The sequence below is a fragment of the Panthera onca genome, chromosome E2 (assembly GCF_046562875.1).
Source record: "Panthera onca isolate mPanOnc1 chromosome E2, mPanOnc1 haplotype 2, whole genome shotgun sequence".
In the NCBI taxonomy this organism is placed as follows: Eukaryota; Metazoa; Chordata; class Mammalia; order Carnivora; family Felidae; genus Panthera; species Panthera onca.
Window position 1 is genome coordinate 25,671,754 of NC_138353.1, and position 18,044 is coordinate 25,689,797.

Sequence of the window (18,044 nt, forward strand, 5' to 3'; positions counted from 1 at the left end):
TTTACATTTAGTAGCTATGGATTCAGACTGTGTTGTGTCAACAAAATAAGTGTTTGCAGGATCAGCAAGATTGATGTTGATTTGAGCAAACCCTCAAGTATTAAATGATACCAGTAATGAGGACTGTTAAAATGAAAATGTTGTAGATTATGGAAACTGCCTGAGGAGAGAGGGAATGAACCTGAGTGTGTGCCTGGGATTCCAAGCAGTTAACATTTATTTAACAAGAATAGCATCAGCACTTCCGGAATATATGCTTATGAAATCAAAAATGCTCCTTTTATTTAAAAAAAAAAAACATGCATATGCATATAACACACACACACACACACACACACACACACACACACACACACACACACACATAAATGCTTGTTTTAATGAGAGAATGAGAAAGCCAGCCAGGTCCATTAGATTCTATCACACTATTTCTCTGATTCTTTTGCTGCTCTTCAACAAAATATGTAATTACTCTGAATGGTTTATAGGTGAGAAGCTATTTGGGAGACTTATAAATAAATGTTAAGATTTTCTCAAGAACATAAAATCCTTCTGTTAATATGTGTTAGAAATTTTTCACTGCCCTGTTGACTCCTGTGTAAGGTGAGGATTTGGCCTCATTACCACTCATGTCAGTACACTACAAGTATACATTCTGTACAGATTTGAGATACACAATTTCACTTGAAGAAATGGTAAAATAGAGAATACATTTAACTTCATATTACACAGTGCTGTGACTGAGCCATTTGAAGACTAGTATTTATCATTTATATAGCATTTCACATGTATGACCCACTTCTCTAGGGTAATGAAATCTCAAAGACTTTTCTTAGAAAATAAAGTAATAGGTCACAGATTTGAGTTGTGGGGACAGGAGCTAGAGAGCATAAAATCACATAGCTAACAAAATCAACAATTTGAACAGCTATTTCATGCTTGATACATATAATGAAGGCTGTGGGTTATGTGTAATTTTTGACATACAGTATACCTCCAACTCTTTCTTTCTTACTCAAGGAAGCTTATCAGAGTACAAGTGAGTGAGAGTGGATTTTATGGAGAATTCACTCTATTTCTTATATTGAAAACATTTTCTAATGTTGCTACTAAATAATCTGTGCCATGCCTCCCAGGTGGAGCCACATTCCTACATACAAGACTTGCTATAGAGTAAGGACAAGGGCTTCTCTCCTGCAGCTTCATGGGGATCACATCTGTGCAGAATTGCGTACAGTCCCTGAGAAGGAGATGTTTCAAGGATTAACAGCAGAAAATTGCTGGGAACCATCATGCCCCACCCTGGTTGCAGCTTGGTGATATATAAAATGGTGAGGTGTCAGGGCACCTGGGTGGCTCAGTTGGTTAAGTGACCAACCTTTGATTTCAGCTCAGGTCATGATCTCATGGTTTGTGAGTTTGAGCTCTGCATCAAACTCTGTGCTCACTGTACAGAGCCTACTTCAGATCCTCTGTCTCCCTCTTTCTGGACCTTTCCCTCTCCTGCTTTCTCTGTCTCTCTCAAAAATAAACATTAAAAAAAATTTTTTTTAATAAAATAAAATGGTGAGGGGCCGTTGCCACTTTCTCAGCCATTTAAGGGGTAGCCAAGACCAGGCATGACCTTGTCCATTGCTGGGACTGGATGGCATGGACTGATGAAATAAAGAGGTCAGACATAGCCCTCTGCTTTGAAGGTTGATGTTAGAGACCTCTTGGTCATTATTGACCAGGTCAGACTTTGACCAGGTGCTTCAAACCCTGCCAAATGATGAAAAAAGTTAGAGAGGGAGTAGTAGAGTTCAGACAATTTCTGAAAATGAGAGAAATCCCTGACTTTGAAGGAAGATATATCAGGGGTCCCCATTTATCCTTTGCCTCAGTGATTCACTAGATGAACTCACAGGACTCAGAAGCTGTGATACTTACACTTATGGTTTATTACAGTGAAAGGATACAGGGTAAAATCAGCAGAGGAACACAGGGCAAGTCTTGAGGAAACCAGTCATAAGCTTCCCAGTGTTCATTCCCAGTGGAGTTATGTGAGACACAGTTACCCAGCAACAATGTGTAAAAGTTGCAAAGTGTTGCCAACCAACTGCTTAAGCTTGACTGTCCAGTTTTTACTGAGGGTCAGTCATGTAGGCATGTAGAACCTGCAGGTTTGACCTTGGCTATTCAAGCTCTAGCTCCCCAGAGGAAAAAAAAAAAAAAACAGATGTTCACCATAAATCACATTGTTAGCATAAACCATCTGGACAAACTGGAACAGGATGGCCCAGTGCCATAATTAAGCATGCAAAAACACTCTTCTCCGACAGGACATTCCAAGAAGCCAGCTTTCAAATATAGTTTTCTTGGGAATGTTCAGAGTTTGAACAGCCCAGGACTACTGAATCAACTCATTCCTTCACAGAAAGTTTATGGCAGAAGGAAGTTTCCAGAATCCAGTAAGCAGGGAGTGTGCCAGAACTGTAGAATTGTCTACTCCTTCAAGTATACATAGGGCTTTTGGCAAATTACAAACCTGAAACATTGAGGACTAAATTGAGAGCTGTTGATTTTTGTAGAAATACCATAATAGCAAAGTAATTTCATGAAAGAGAAGTACTTTTCTACCTGTGTTTAAGACTGGGGTTGGAAAGGCACCTGGATGACTCCATTGGTTAAGCATCTTAGTCTTGATTTTGGCTCAGGTCATGATTTCATGGTCTGTGGGTTCAAGCCCTGTGTCGGACTCTGCACTGTCAGTGCAGAGCCTGGTTCGGAATCTCTCTCTCTCCCTGTCTCTCTGCCCCTTCTCTGCTCTCACTCTCTCTCTCAAAATAAATAAACTTAAAAACAGAAACCTGGGTTGGAAAAACATGGTATCATCTGGGATGACCCTCCCCACTACTTGCTTACTAGTCAGAAATTGCTGTTTTCTTTTGCTGTTACTTAGAGAATAAAACAAATCCCCTTTTATAAGCAAGTTTAGAGGAGTAGAAAGAAAAGCATTGTAAACAATAGCATATATGCTTGATAGTATTGTGAGCTTTTGACAGCCCCTCCCCCAAAACCCCACCTTTTGGAGATCTTAGTATGTAAGTTCCCACAGGTCAGAGACCATGTTTAATTTATTTTTGTAGCTTCAGTATCATCATAATATCATAACACCTGTTATATAGAAGGTAGTCAATGTTTAACTTGATTGAGTGTGCTTGCAGGTATGTGTGGGAGGAAGGTGTGTCATGGGAAATAGTGGACTTCTCATGCAGATGTCTCTAATTTTAGATCTGTAATTAGATCTAATTAGAATCTAATTTAGATTCCTAATATGTAACCTTGAATTTCCAACTACTTAATGATCATCTCTCCACACAGATCTAGTATTTAAAACCCAGTATTTCTTGATGTATACTTGTTTCTTCTCATCCAGTTGTATACATTAAATATATACACCTTTTTGGATTGCAATCGTATATCAATGAGGTCGTTTAAAAATGAAACACATTTAGGGGCGCCTGGGTGGCTCAGTCAGTTGAGCGTCTGACTTTGGCTCAGGTCATGGTCTCGTGGTCTGTGAGTTCGAGCCCCGTGTCGGGCTCAGTGCTGACAGCTCAGAGCCTGGAGCCTGCTTCAGATTCTGGGCCTCCCTCTCTCTCTGCCCCTCCCCTGCTCATGCTCTGTCTCTCTCTCTCTCTCTGTCAAAAATAAACATTAAAAAAAATTTTTTTAATGAAACACATTTCTTTTTTTATGAATTAACTTTTTTAAGGTTTTAATTCTAGTTAGTTAACATACAATGTTATATTAGTTTCAGGTGTACAATATAGTGATTCAACACTTCCATACAACACCCCGTATTCATCACAAGTGCCCTCATTAATATCCATCACCAATTTAACCCATCCCCCCCCCCACTCTGGTAACCATCAGATTGTTCTCTACAGTTAAGAGTCTCTTTCTTGCTTTTACTCTCTCTCTTGCTCTCATTTTTTTTTCCTTTGCTTGTTTTTTTGTTTCTTATATTCCACATATGAGTGAAATAATATGGTATTTGTGTTTGTCTAACTTATTTCACTTAGCATTATACTCTCTAGCTCCATCCATGTCTTTTTTATTGCTAGATAATATTCCATTGTGTGTATATATAACACATCTTCTTTATCCATTCATCAGTCAGTGGACACTTGGGCTGCTTCCATAATTTGGCTATTGTAAATAATGCTGCTTTATAGGGATGTATGTATCCCTTTGAATTAGTGTTTTTGTATTTTGGGGTAACTACCCAGTAGTGTGATTGCTGGATCATAAGGTAGTTCTATTAACTTTTTGAGGAACCTCCAAACTGTGGCTATACCAGTTTCAATCCCACCAACAGAACATGAGTGTTCCTTTTTCTCCACATCCTCCCCAACACCTCTTGTTTCTTGTGTTTTTGATTTTAGCCATTCTGACAGGTATGAGGTGGTATCTCATTGTAGTTTTGATTTGCATTTCCCTGATAAGTGATGATGAGCAAAAACACAATATTTCTAATGTCAAATGTGTTATCTTCTCTCTTCAAATCTGCCATTCTTTCCATGGTCATTGTCTTGGATAAGGACATTGCCTTCAGTAGTCCCTTCTCATGCCAGTAGCTCTTCTGTCCAGATGGTTCTTACATTGTCTCTGCCTCCACAGTATCATTCATATTGGTCTCTTCTTATTCATCCCCACTGCCATGTATTGCTTAGACTTCATTACTACTCAGTGGCATGGTTTTTATAATCTCTCTCTGTCTCCAGTCTCTCTGTTTATTCTCTGTGCTTGAGAACACATGATCTTATAACACCTGTGTCTATTAGTGGATTCCTGCATAAAACCTTCCGTGACTTCCTACTCTCCTCAGGATATAGTATAAACTCCATATCTTGACATTTGAGGCCCTACACAGCACTCAATACCTTGTTTTTCACCTGTATCTTGAAGTTTCTCCAAATTTCTCCCAACCTTCCTGTTCTACAGTCTCAGCAGACTTGCTGATCTAATATAACACCCAGGGTTCACCCACTTCTAGGCCTCTACACTCAGTGCAACCTTCATCCCAACTGAAAATGGCCTCTTTTCAGTCAGAATCCTTAAAATCCAAGCCCCAGACAGTGCCTTTTTTTTTGAATATGTATAAAAATTGTATAAATGCATATTTTGAAAAGTGAAATAATGCAGTTGAGATTACAGTGCAATTGCATAACATTGTATTGGGAATATCAGGCATTCTGCCACTTCTTTATCTCCAGAAAAACATTTATTTAAGAACCATATCTATTTTCACCTCTGTCTCCAAACTTCTGAATAATGTATTTGTAACTCTTTTTGCTTGATATTTTACCATTGCACAGTGTCTGTTGTTTCTTTGTTTTGAAAGGTCATTTGCATACCTCAACCTCCTTTCCATCTTACTCTCCTAATATTTACTAGTTATTTTTAGTTATTTTATGTATCACCTTTGTTACCCTAAACATTGTAATAAAACTACATTTTTGGCATCATATCCTTTTGGAAACTTGTCTTTATTTTTGGTGTTTCATGGGAACCTGTTTTTCTGTGTGTTAAATGGGGATTTGTTCTGCTTCGCACTTGGGCCCTTTCAATTTGTGACTTTATTCAGCTGTGGGAGATTTTCTTAAATTATTTCTTTACTTTTTCTATTTTTTTTCTGTTAGGGCTCTTTTATTAGTCAGATCCTAGTCCTATAGGAGTGGTCCCCTGAATCTCTTCCCTTTTATCCAAATGGTTTCTATTTCTTTGGGTTTTTGTTTGGTTTGGTTTTTGGATTTTTTTTTTTTTTTCAGAGACTCTTCCTCAACTTTTTGTTCCAGCTGTTCTGTTGAATTTTTTTCAAAGTCTTTTTAAAATTTCTAATAGCTCATCTTTGTTCTCTGATTATTATTTCATAGATTCCTTGTTTTTTGTTTAAAATTATTGCCACAATTATTCAAAATTTAGAGAATCAAAAAATTTTGAGGTGTTAATTTAATAAATGTTTTTAACTTTTAATTTTGAAGTAAGTGTAGATCCACAAGAAATTGCAAAGAAATGTCCAGAGAGGGCCTGTGAATCCTTCATTACGGTTCCACAATGTTAACATCTTATATAACTGTAGTGCAACATGAAAACCAGAAATTAACATTGATACAATTCATAGAGCTTATTCACATTTTGTTATATATGTACACTCATTCGTATTTGTGTGTATATAGCTATATCCATTTTCATTATATATGTAACTTTGTGTAACCACCACCAGAATCAATGGTACTAAAATGTACCATTACCTTATCATCCTAAGACTTCCTTGTGTTACCCTTTTATAACCGCACCCACTCCCTCACTGCCCTCCTTAACCCTAGGCAATCACTAATCTGTTCTCCATTTTATAGTTTTGTCATTTCATAATGTTATATAAATGGAACTGTATGGTATATAACCTTTTAGATTGGCTTTCTTCACTCCAAAGAGATAAGTCCAAGCTGTTGCAATATATCAAGTTGGTCCTGTGTATTGCTGAGTAGTATGTCACAGTGTGACCATACCACTGTTCAACCATTCACTCATTGAAGGACATCTTGTGGGTAGTTGAACTTTTTTTTAGAATTCCATTTTGATTTATTTATAATTACTTTTAGTATATTGATTTCTTAAATTTTCTTAGTGGTTCTTCCAGGAATTACCATATACATAGTTATCGAAAGTCCTACTAATGTCAATATTTTTGTTTGAGTGTAGAAACCTTACTTCCATTTAGTTTTCTTTCCTTTTTTTTTTTACTTTTTAAAGTATTTCCTCTGTGTTTATTGAGCAGCATATCAGATTGTGTCAAAAGTTTTGCTTCAACCATAAAATTTGATTGAAGATATTCCTGAGGTAAAAGTCTATTGTGCTTATCTCAACTTTTACCATTCAACTGTTGTTTCCTTTCTGAATGTCTTAGCCTTTTTCTGTTATTATTTTCTTTCTGTTTAATAGCTTTTTAAAATTTTTTATTTTAATTTTTTATTTTATTTTTTTAATGTTTTATTTCTTTGTGAGAAAGCGCAAGCAGGGGAGGGGCAGAGAGAGGGGGAAAGAGGATCTGAAGTGGGCTCTGCGCTGATAGCAATGAGTCCACTGTGGGGCTTGAACTCAAAAACTGTGAGATCATGACCTGAACCAAAGTCAGATGCTCAACCAACTAAGCCACACAGGTGCCCCTAATAGCTGTTTGTTAGACATTATTTATGAGCAGGTCTGCTAGCAACATAATTCTTAGTTTTCTTTTGTCTGACAATGTCTTTATTTCCCCGTCATTCCTAAAGGATAGACCCAGAATTTTTGTTTGACAGTTGTTTTCTTTTAGCACTGAGAATTATTGTGCTTTCTTTGGCCTCCTAGTTACAGTTGATACATCCTTTAGATTTGTGTTTTATAGGTAATATGCCATTTCTCCCTGGCCACTGAGTTGAAGACTAGGAGACACCAAGCTCAGCTGATGTGGGTGGATCAGCCTACTTACTGGTTCCCCAGATGTGGAACAGGGGTTGAGTAGGCTTGTCACTGCTGTGAAGCTGCTGCTGCAGGCAGATCAGACTGTCTGCTGGTGCGCTGGTTGTGCAGTGGGTTTTGAGATGGCTCTCAGAGCTTTGCTACTGCTACTGCAGGTGAATTGGACTGCCCATGGAAGCCCAATTTACAGAGTAAATTGGCCAACTAACTGGTTCGGAGCTCAGTTGAGGAGCTAGGGTTGGATCTCCCAACTCAGTCTCTGTTGTGCTTCCTATTTCTGAGTCCTGTAGCCAGAACAATTAGACTTTTATTGTTCTTGCGTTTATTTATTTATTTATTTTTTGTTTATACCTGTTGGTTGTTTTAGGCCTCAGGCCTCTGTGGTGCTTAGCCCAGCATATGTGGGATCTCAGGAGTCTGACCGCATTGCCTCAAGTCCTGAAGTTCTTAGCCAGTTCAGTCTGTCTTCTTCCCAGCTCCCAGAGTCCTTTAATCATTATCTATCGAATTACTTGTAGGGTAAATAGTTGTATTAAGAGCAGGAGGGAAAATTGTGTCTAGGCCATCATGTTCCCACCTCCCTTTCTTTTAGTAGATAATCTGTCTTCATAAGTCTATCTAGGAGTAGTAATCAGAGTTAAGATTTCTTCTATTCCTTGAATCATCTTTTTTTCCTCCAGAGTAATTTTTTAAAACAATAATGACTATAATTTACTGAGCATTTATTTTTTTAGTTAAAGCTTTATTGAGATATAATTAATACTATCCAATTCACCAATTTAAAGTGCATAATTCAGTGGACCTTAGTATATTCACCTTGATTAATTTTACACATTTTCATTATCCCCAAAGGAAACTCTGTAGCCTTTAATAGTCATTCTCCACTTTCCTCAACTTTCCTCTCTCTCTCTCTCTCTGTCTCTCTCTCTCTCTACACCAACCTTAGGCAACTACTAATCTACTTTCTGTCTGTATGGATTTTCCTATTCTGGAGATATATAAGTGGCTTCATGTAATATGTGGTATTGTGTCCCTGGCTTTTTTCACTTCACATTATGTTTCCAAAGTTCTTCAATGTTGTAGCATGTGTCTGTACTTCATTCCTTTTTATGGTTGAATAATATTCCATTATATGGGTGTACCGCATTTTATTTACCTATTTATCTGGTGAATTCATCTAGTTACTAATGTTGTTGAGCATCTATTCATGTGGTTTTTTTTGGGAATTTGTATATATATCTTCTTTGGAGAAATGGCTCTTAAGATACTATGGTCATTCTTAACTTAGGTTATTTGTCTTTTTATTATTCTGTTTAAATGTTCTTTATTCTAGATATGAGTCCCTTATATGATTTGCAAATATTTTCTCCCATTCCATAGACTAGCAGTCTAATTTCTTGATTGTGTCATTTGAAGCACAGAAGTTTTTCATTTCATATATCTGTTTTTTGTTTTTTTGTTTTGTTTTGTTTTTTTGTTTTTGCTTCTGGTATCATATCTAAGAAACCATCACCTAATCCAGGGTCATCAAGATTTATGCCTATGTTCACAAAAAAAAAAAAAAAAAAAAAAAAAAGCCTCCCATCAGGCTCACTGCTGTCTGAGCAGATCCTCTTTTCCCATCTCTCTTGCTGCCCCTCCCCTGCTCTCAACTCTCTCTCTCAAAAATAAACGTTAAAAAAAAAGATTTATGTCTGTTTTCTTCTAAGAATTTTATTGGTTTAGCTCTTACATTTAGGTCTCTGATACGTTTTGAGTTAATTTTTGTATGCCATGTGAGGTAGGCATCCAGTTTCATTCTTTGCATGTGGATATTCAGTCGTCATAGTGCCATTTGTTCAATTTCCAAACTGACTTTTAAAGTCTCTTTTATTACTGTGTTGCAATATACATTACCTAATATTTCTCATTTTAACCATTAATAATTGTACAGTTTAGTGGCATTGAATACATTTCAGTGTTGTGTAACCATCACTGCTATCTGTATTCAAAACTTTCTCATCATCCCTAACAAAACTCTGTGACCTTTAAATGATGATTCCCCCTTCTCCCCTCCCTCTAGTCCCTGGTAATCTCTATCCTACTTTCTGTCTCTATGAATTTACCTATTCTTGGCACATCATATAAGATATGAGGAATAGTACAATATTTGCCTGTGTCTGGTTTATTTCACTAAGCATAATGTCCAAGGTTATTTTTGTGTTTCATTAATGTGGTGTTTCTCTTTTTTCCTGCTATTTATTTTGTCACAAACCCGATGATCTTCATTTATCTAATTACATATTGTATGATAGTCTGGCTATTCTCAGTATATTAAGTAGTCTCCTCCCCCCACCACCTCAACAAGAGGTGAGGAAGATGTGATTGGGAGCTTTGTCTCTCAAGAATCTGGTGGGGAGCAAACTAGACCCTCACCACCTTTGCTAAATGCAAGAATGTAAAGGACTTTACTTTAAGGAAGGTATTGCTTACACTAGAAGCATTACCTTACCATAGCCAGTTTATTTAGTTTATTAAGAGAGAACCCTGATTTTTTGCTGACTGTGGTTTCCTGTGAGGGACATGGAGCTGGTTCCTGTGGCCTTGTATTAGTTCTGTGTCATGTCCCACTTCTCCTATCTGCCCTCCGTTGTACCTGTCCCTCTGCAGCCCCTCTATTTGTGGGTCAGCTCCCACAGCTGTGGTAGCATTTGGTGATACTGGTGGCTGGTGGTATGGTGGTATATTTAGGTTATATACACTTTCTCTGCTCTGCTTTATTCATTAATACACTTCCACTGGCCATCTTTTGTACTAGAAATGTGAAGTATCTTATTTGATGGCCCTCTTTCTTTTTTCTATTCATTGCTGTAATTTAAGTCTTTTATGTTCATTTTAAATATCTATATGGTCATTTCTGTGAGGTGAGGAGGAATGAGAATTCTCACTTTTGCTGTCTAGAACCAGAAGCCTAGACTTCACCTCCTATGCTTCAGTCTTATCTCATTTTTGTTAAATATGTTTTTCTCCATCTACATTCTATTGCTGCTTCACATCTTGGTTGATGAGTCTAACACTGGGATTTGAGTAGAGTAGATGTTCATTAAGCAGTTGTGATGCCCCAAATAGATGCAAACCAAGCAAATTAAATGTGAAAATTATTCAAATTGTCTGATAAAGAAACATTTGAAAGAAAATAATTTACCCCAAACTGTTAGTCTGTCCTTTATTCTTATAAATAGAGTGACCTTGTCTGCTTCACTTACCTTGCTTTCCTCTGCCACATTTGATTTGGAAAAGATAAATTATACAAAAGACCATATTATCCAGTCATCCCATAAATTACTCCCTGGAAACAGGTCTTATGGGTTTGGAAACTATGCCATTAAGCCTGCTTTCCTATGGTCCTTTTCATACTCCATATTACAACACTTGCCACACTATTATAGTTGTTGATTTACATGCCTTCCTGTCTGGCAGTGGTCCTCAGAATAGAGGATACATCATATTCTTCTTGGTCTTCTATCACTGTAGTTTGGTTTTGACAGGGCAAGAGAAAGGAAGTGAGAGAAATGAAAATAATCACTATTCTTTGTGCTCCTACTGTTTATAAGCACTGTTCAAATAATTTTATATGTATTATGTGTTATTTCAATAGTTTTGAAATAAATATTATCATACCAGTTTTATAGATAGATAATGTGAGTCTTAGAGAGGGTTAGTGTTTTTCCAAGGTCACACTTTTGTCAAGTAGCAGAACCAAAATGAAGGTGTTAACTGAAGAAGGAAAGGAGGAAGAGGTGTCAGGCATTTGGAAGCAATGATTTTCGTAGTGGTGTAAAGGAATTAATAGAGGAAATAGCTTGTTTCCTCAGCAGCCTACCTCAGTATCACATCACGGAAAAATAGTTGCATCTGCCCCTCTAGGCCCTCTAGGCCTGTGGAAATGATCTGAAAATTAAGTACAAAATGTGGGCTCGAATACATTATATTTAACGTTTATAATTATTAAGGGGGTCTAAGTGTTACTTTTTTCTTCCCTGCTAGCATTAGGATGAGACCAAGTGCACAAGTCTAACCATTAGTAATTTTCCTAGGGATTTCCCTCTTTCTTATCTAAAGGAAAGTACTTTCAGGAGGCTAGCAAGCTTTCATTGTTCACACTGCAGTGCCTCTACCCTATTAATGTGAGATAATGACCATTTGTTTCCAGCCTTTGCTGCTCCTTCATATTTGGAAGAGGTCTGATTACTGCAGAAACTAAGCAGCTGACTATGTACATTTCACTGATTCAATATATTCTGCATTATAGTTGTCCACTGGGAATAAGGTAACTAGAGGACATCCATTTATAGCAACTGGGGGGTAGGTTTCTGGAGTTGTATAGCAAATGGACTTTACTTTGAAATGTGTGTTAATACTAATCAAAATACAAAATATTTCTGGTTAAATAGGAAAAATCACTTAATTCCTTTTGGCAGGATTTGCAGGATTCTATCTGAAACTAACATGTGTAACAGGTAATAGCATAAGACTAGCCAGGAGTTGGAGGGGGCAGAGATTCTTTTTTTTTTTTTTTTAAGCCAATTTGAGAAAAATTGATCTTTTTTCTTGAAATAGATGTGGAATTAAACAGAATTTTTATATAAGCAAGCCATTCTAATATCAAGAGTCACAGAAAACAGCATTATGATATGAAAATGTTATTTTAATATTCAAGAATATAAATAGATTTCTTTTTTAAAAAAGAAGTTTATTTATTTTGAGAGAAAGTACACACAAGCTGGGGAGGGACAGAGAGAGAAAGAGAGGGGGGCAGAGAGAGAATCCCAAGCAGGCTCTGCACTGTCAGCACAGAGCCCAACGCGGGGCTCAAACTCACAAACTGTGAGATCATAACCTAAGCTGAAATCAAGAGTTGGACGCTTAACTGATGGAGTCACCCAGCCACCCCTAAATAGGAGATTTCTTATTGCTGGACATTCTGCCTAGCAAAACAATGAAGAGCACAGCTTCTGGAAACACAATGTGTGGGTTTGAATCCAAGCTTGGGCAAGCTGATTAACCTCTGTGTACCTTAGTTTCATTACATGTAAAATCAGAATAGTACCTCATAGAGTTATGGTAAGGATTAGATGAGTTAATACAGATAAAGAGCTTAGAACAGTTCCTGGTTTATAGTTAAGAACTCAACAAATGTTAGCTATTTTATTTGCATTTTGGTAGTACCAATGTAGACATGGTAGTTAATTGAGGTACCCAGCAGTTAATTAAAAGAAAAGGTACAAGTTTATGTTACTATTAACATGGTTCATGGTGGAAAGTGAAACTATGAGAGCAGACAATTCTTGGAGAGCCAGACGTGAGGCTTAGTTTTTTGCCAGGGTATAGGGAGTACAGATGTTGGAATAAAGGGATGTTCAAAGAAAGGGCAGAACAAAGGAATCCAGCAAGAAGGTAAAACAGTGTCAATGGATGAGAAAATGTGGAGGATTTTGACTCTGAGACAACGATTCAAGAAGGCAGTCTACCTAGTTGGCTGGGAAGTATGGCACAGCACTGGCAGAAATTCAGGTGAGAGTCTTCAGACCTTGCATGGTTCACCAGCAGTGTGATCTGGGGAAGGTCTACTAACATATCTATATAGTTATGTTCTCTAGGTATAGTATAGGTATAGTTCTCTAGGTTATGTTCTATATAGTTCTATATAGAACTATATGTTCTATATAGTTATGTTCTCTAGGTATAACTATAGGTATAGTTCTCTAATCTATAGAATTATTTGTCTGGGTTTGATTTGTAAATCTACTTCTAGCACTTCTGTTGCTGGCTTCCATGATCCTAGGTTGTTGGTAACCGTTGAGTGATTTTAGTGGATAGTGTGCCCAGAAGCCAGATTGTAGGGAGTTAAAGAGTGACTAAATGGTAGAAGACCATCTGTTCAGGAACTGAGTTTGCTCCAATCCACAAAAGGTTATAAGCCTCTCTTAATTTAGTAGACTCATTGTACAGCACTCCTACAATATGGACTTATACCTGCTTCTCTGTTTTATTCTTGTTTCATGTCTGTTCACAGTTTTTAGAGGTTTATTTATTAATCTTAGGTGATTTAAAGAAATTTTGCATGAGGTTCAGTTTTATTTGGTTCAGTTCATTCTAATGCTCACAAATAGTTTAACCAGATTTAGACATAATTTCTACTTAAAGGATTAAAAAAAAAAAAAGAAACAAAACTATACTTCATTAGCTTGGCAAAGAAAGAAAGTATTTGTGTGGAACCAAAAAGCCAAATTTATCTACAAGCATGGGAATAAATTTGAGTACTGAACAGAAGTTCTTTGATTATCATAATAAAACAGAATAAAATAGTCAAGACATCAAAAATGCTTATGAAAGCCTAGCTTGCATATGCCACAGCTACACAAAGGTAATACTGTCTGTAGTCTTTAAGGGAAATGAGTTTCCTATCAACTGGTATTTATACCAGAGGCAATGAAAATCAAATGCCTTGATCAAAAATATCCAGAACTGAAAAATGTTAAATTGGAAAAAAAAAAAAAAAGCTCAAACACTTTTAATAACATCATTCTAATTAACCCACTGAACTTAATAAAATTAAAAGTTCCAATAATAGACATGAGATATAATGAAATATTTCATCAACAAGATGAAGACTTCTTTAAGTTATGGCTGAAATGTAAAAGAGGAAAAACAGATCCAAGTAAAAAAGCAAGGCTTTTGGTCAAAAATAAAGATGTACAGGAATATTATGATCTAGTATTGTTTTAGTGAGCCTACTGCCGGTCTCAATTTATGCCCCTGCTCTAGTCCAACCTGCTGAGCCTAGCAATATTCCTAGTATTTTATTCTGAGAAAAAAAAATCTTATTTTTTCAAAAATATAAATAAATTTATGAACTTACCTGTGACTTTCCTACTCCCCTTTTTTCTTATTTTGAGTCTATTAAAATTTTAAACATCTATTGATTTTTGAATAAAAACTTAACCCTTTAGTCCTATTCTAACCACCTCTTATATAATGACCCATATTATGAGAAGCCACCCTCTTCTAAGCCAGAGGACTGGGCTTCAGGAGCCCCTACTTTCCCAAGGAGTGATGTTTACTCATGAGGTCCTGGGAGAGTTCCAGGTATTTTTGCCATCATACTGGTGAATAAAATAGGAGTATTTTTGGTCAGGTACTTGAAGCAGTATTTTACATTTATGGCATAATTATCATGAGAAAGCAGATCGTGTGTTGAAGCACCCTTAAGAGAACTCAGTTTCACATTTATCATTTTCAGTGACACCCAAGCTTTGAATCTGAGAAGTAGACTGGCACATTTAATATTCCAATTAAAATGGATTGATCTACTTTGACAGTCTTTGGAGAAAAGGCCAATATGAAAGGAATGATTTTTAGTCATAATAAGAGCTTATTTTCCAAGGTGCAGAAGTTCTAAATTTAGAGTGGAAGTCAGTACTTACTTACTAAATCATGTACATATTTATACAGATCTCAGTTACAAACATGTACACTTGTTGGTCTCTCATTTTTCAAATTCATGAAGAAAAGAGGGGACTCATATTTTGTTTTCCGAAAATGCAGGTGCATAAAATTTTGCACAAATTATCTTCCTGAAGATTAAAGAATACCACATATATACATGATACATTTTTAAGAAGGTGACATAGTATAGTGACTTTGCATTATATAGGCCCAGCTATAAAACCAGTCTCTTCTACTGATTAACTGTTGCCCTTGGACAATTTAATTAATCTCTCTAAGCCTCACTTTCCTCATCTATTAAGTAGTGATAACCATTTCTAACTTACGGTGGTCATATACGATAAAATAATAATGTATATAGAGCTCTTAACAAAATGCCTGACACATTATAAGAACTAAATGAATATTATGCTATTTTTATTTTACTCCAAATAATTTATTTTGTAAACAATATTACTTTATCTTTAATGAAAATAAAATCCTGAAATGAATCCTGAAAAGTCTGGAGGAAAACATTATATTTTCAACACTTTGGCTATAACTGTGCATAGTCTTTCTTTATTATGTGTTTACAGCCTTACTGGATATTCAGTTTTGCAGTCACTAACATTTATCCTAAGTTACTTTTCATACTATTTCTATAAAATATTATCTTAAATCCCTTTATGGTGGGTTTTTTTTTTTTTTTTGTTCATTTGGCTATACCAAGGTTTCCTTTACCTAACACCTAATAATTTCTATTCTAGATGTTTATCCTAATAAAAGCTGATTAAGATTCGATGTTTAGTGCAGCATTATAGCATTTTTAAAACTAGTGGTGTGGCTAACTTGCTATTCATTAAAAGGTCTCTACTTACTACTTTTCTGTTGCTATATGAAATATTTTATGTTCCGTAGTATTCATTAGCTAATGAAAATAAGACAAGAGATTATAAGGTAAAGCAATTTAAGTTTACAAGTGTAAATAAAAATCATAAAATCAAAAATCACTTTCCAAAAATGTTCCTTCCCTAAGACATACATGATCCAAACATATTGTTTTAGACCTTTGCTCAGATTTGAGAATGTTTTATTTATTAATCAAATGTGTCTGGATAAGCCATGAAGCTACCTATAACTCTGTAGCAAAGAGGAGTTGATTTCTTCTTGTTTCACTGATAAAGCTCAAAATGTGTGATTTTATGTTTTATATTTATATTTATATTTATTGCCTGTGCCTCACATACATGGTAGAATATTAAGAGAATTAGGAGAATATTAAGATTATCAAGAGTATCTTATTTAATTCCCTCATTTTATAGAACAGGGAAGGATTCAAAGAGAAATGACGTGTCTAAGGTCACAAAGTTACAGATCCAAACCTGGAACCCAGGGTTATTGAAGTGTAGCCAGGTGAGCCATGTACACCATGTTTACACTATGGCATACATGGTTGTATGGTGGTGAATATGGTGGATACAGTGTGGTAAAAAATATACATTATTGCATGGTATTAAAAAATAAAACTATTTGGGGATGCTTATTAAAGATGATAAGGCAAACTTTATTCCAGACCATCACAGTATGTATGGGGACCATTGCAATGGTGTTTTACAATAGGAGAGAGAGAGTGCGCTCAATTCTAAATACAGCTTGAGCAAGTGGGAATTTATAGCTAAGGAGCAGGGTGGGGGGTCAGTGGATGGAAGTTACTAAGAGGAAACATCACAGGTAAGAAAGATTCTGGCTAAACCAACCAAACAGGGTTCTTGCTGAAGATAGGCCAGTGTTATCAGACATCATCACCTGAGGGATGGTGGAAGATGAGGAGCCTGATCAGATATCAAGGATTATCAGATATCATTAGCAGGCTTCTTGTAAAAACTATTTTACAAAGAAGCACATGGATGAGCCTAGGAAAAGTTTCAGGGGCCTGACTAAAATTTGGTTAAGCAGAGAATCCTTGTTATTCATGTATTATTTGTTAATTGTTTGTTAACTGTTAATCATTTATTATTAATGACATTTTTTGTGTTCTCATCATCCCTTAATTATGACTTAGCTAGATTAGTTGGAAGCAGTATCTCTTATAGTATTGCATCTTCCATGCCAACAAGTAGCATATAGCTAGGCTAACAAATATTCATTTATCAGCCAGTTACTTAGCAGTAGTAATGTGAAATCAGAATGTAGTTTCTGCCATTCTTTTGCTTTCTCCTAATTTGGAACATTTTTCATTTTTTTGTTTTTTGAGTAGTCAGAGAGAGTTTGACTTTGTTGATTATCATCATATAGTAAAATAGTTCTTGTATACATTTTTACAATTTCTCTTAATTAAACACTATAGTTGGGCTACTTTTCAGAAGATACGATTCGAATTTGTGAAGAATTAGAAAGGATATAAAGGAAGCATTGGCCTCATTAAGTAAGGAACAATTTGAATATATTTTTTAGATTATATTCAACTTAGAAAAACTTAAAATTTGAGTATTTGACCTGTTAAATTCCTTTTATCTCTGTGCATGTCTCTAGTTGAGAGTATCCCTATATACATTCAAGCCAATGTTTTAATTTGGACCGGTTCTTTTTTAAATTTGGAATATAGTTCCATTTTAAAAATTAATCATATATAGGTAGGGTTTTTTGTTTTTTTTGAAAGAGAGGAAGCTAGTAAGTGAGCAGGGGAGGGGCAGAGAGAATCTTAAGCAGGCTCCACACCCTGCATGGAGCCTGACATGGGGCTTGATCTCACAGCTACACCCAAGCACCCCCATATATTGATAGTTTTGATTTGGTGTAGATACAACTTAATTGTCCATTGCCTGTTTCAGATTGCATTATCCTGTTGCATACCATACTTTTTAAGAAAATAATTGAATTAGAAATGTCAGAATATAAGGCCCAAGAAATGTATCTTTTTTTCGTTTAAATTTATTTATTTATTTATTTTGAGAGAGATGGAGACAGCACAAGTGGGGGAGGGGCAGAAAGAGAAGGAGAGACAAAATCCCAAGCAAGCTTTGTACTGTCAGCACAGTGCCTGATGCAGGGTTTGCACACACAAAACCATG

General features: G+C 36.0%; 1 protein-coding gene across 6 annotated transcripts in view; it reads left to right on the plus strand.

Annotated features, from left to right (window-relative positions):
- PHKB (phosphorylase kinase regulatory subunit beta) overlaps window positions 1-18,044 on the plus strand; it is a 265,144-nt gene that overhangs the window by 178,736 nt on the left and 68,364 nt on the right. The gene's annotated exons all lie outside the window — the stretch shown is intronic.